Source organism: Lactuca sativa, chromosome 6 (assembly GCF_002870075.4).
Source record: "Lactuca sativa cultivar Salinas chromosome 6, Lsat_Salinas_v11, whole genome shotgun sequence".
NCBI classification, from domain to species: Eukaryota; Viridiplantae; Streptophyta; class Magnoliopsida; order Asterales; family Asteraceae; genus Lactuca; species Lactuca sativa.
The window spans coordinates 84936792-84938721 of NC_056628.2; the positions used below are offsets into that span (position 1 = coordinate 84936792).

A 1930-nucleotide genomic window follows, 5' to 3' on the forward strand; every position below is an offset into this window, starting at 1 on the left:
AATTTGTATGTATAAACAAAAATATTGGCATATGTATTCCCCCCCCCCCCCCCCCCCCCCCCCCCCCCCCAAGGAAGTAATTGAAATATTAAAAAGGGGCCGTAAGCACTCACATTCATAGCATGAACGAGGCTTGAGGTGTGAATCTTGTCGTAAGATTTATTACGTGGCTTTCCTCGTTCTTAAAACGAACCACCGGGTATATTTATGTTTCCTAATAAACCAAATGGTAGTGTTCATATTAATTATTAAGTATATGGTGGCCTTTCTTAAAATGAATAAACTATAGGGTTTGATTTTGCCAAAATCATACTTCAAGGACTGATATTGAGAATTACTCTCAAGATAGGGGTTAAACATGTGTATTTGAAACTGTTGTATGGTTTTAGTACTTAATTTATTAGGTTTTTCCAAGGGAGGGACCATTGTTTGTTTAATTAAATACAAGTTTGACTTAGCTTTGACCTTTGACTGGGTCAAAATCAAAACTCATTTGTTTATGGGGGCTCCAAGTCTGATCCACATAAGTGGGTCCATTTACGAAAAGGATCAGGGCTCTTACCCCGTTTCTTAGTTTGATCGGGTAATGGATACGAAACGCGAATGAACTACAGCGGACATGAAGGAAGGAAGCGTCATTGCAGCGGAGAAGAAATCGAACACCAACTTTGATTTGGGGGTTCAACCCTTGGTTCCTTGTTCGTCGCAGGCCAAAAAGGGGACCGGGAGGCATCGGCGATTGCCTATTGCAAGGAGGAGAGGTCATCTCCGGGGCTCCGCGAATCGATGCAACGAAGGGAACAAGAATGAAGCTTCATCTTCGTCTAATCGGTTAGGTAGAAGCTAAAATCGAAGGTAGAAATCAAATCAGTTTGGTGGTGGTTTAGTTGATTGCGAGCAGTGGCGCCAGCAGGTGGCGCATCTTCTTTCTTTTCTGGCCTGATAGATAGCAAACACGAAAGGAGGAAGGTCTTGGTCTTCACCTGATTTCGAAAGGGTTGAATAGACTAAATCAGAAAACGAGAAGCAGCACAACAGGTATTTGGGAAATTTTTTGGTTGTAGTGAACTTGATGATAAACAAATGTAATCAAGAAAGGATTTTCTCCATCTTGATTACCGAGAACTACCTACATCTAGTGGTGTTTTTGGTAGGAGAACGGAGGAGAAGAATTGAGAAGGCAGAAGATCTTGGAGCTAGCTTGCCATCGAGATAGAAGAGAACAGGAGGTTGAGTCGAGGGAGGTAGCAACAACAGTGATCGAAGGGGTGTTTGGCTAGTTCTTCTTCAACAGAAAAATGAACGGGAAGCAATAGGTAAAGGTTTCTCTTTTTTTTTTTTTTTTTGATTTTTTTTGAACGGAAATTGAAGGAGAATAAGAGTAGAACAACAAAATTTCGTTTTGTTTTGATTGAAATCTATAGGGTTTTGATATGTATTTGGGTTTCTTTGTTTGACAGGGAAAGAATTAGAACTAAGAGGTTGCTGTTTATTGAAATCAAAAGGAAGAAGATGAAATGGGATGAAGAATGATGAAGCAGTCGTTATCATTTTGCAGTCCATTGTGAATATCTTATATGATTCGTATGTATTGTATGTATTGTATCTGTGAGTGTGTCTTGCAACTGCACTGTGAAATCTTGGAGTGTTAATGAATGTTCAATGGATGGGGCTTCCATGAAAGGGCACACAGAAGAGCAGAAGCCATTGCGTGTTGTTTTGTTTATGATAAAACTAGTTTATAACCCGTGGTTTTCACGGTTACAAAATTAATTAAATTTTCTTAGTAAGAGTTCAAAAATTATTAATTAATTATTTTAAATAAATTACTAATTAACAAATATTTTATTAGTTATATAAAATTATAATCGCTAATTTAAATAAATATATGAAATATTATATCAACTATAATTTGTATTAATTTTATTGT

General features: G+C 37.5%; 1 long non-coding RNA gene across 1 annotated transcript; it reads left to right on the plus strand.

Moving 5' to 3' along the window:
- Positions 1-591: 591 nt before the first annotated feature.
- Positions 592-1683, plus strand: LOC111890893 (uncharacterized). Its single transcript, XR_002850037.3, has 2 exons — positions 592-1316; positions 1461-1683. It is a non-coding gene; the product is annotated as an uncharacterized LOC111890893 (long non-coding RNA).
- The last annotated feature ends 247 nt before the right edge of the window (positions 1684-1930 follow it).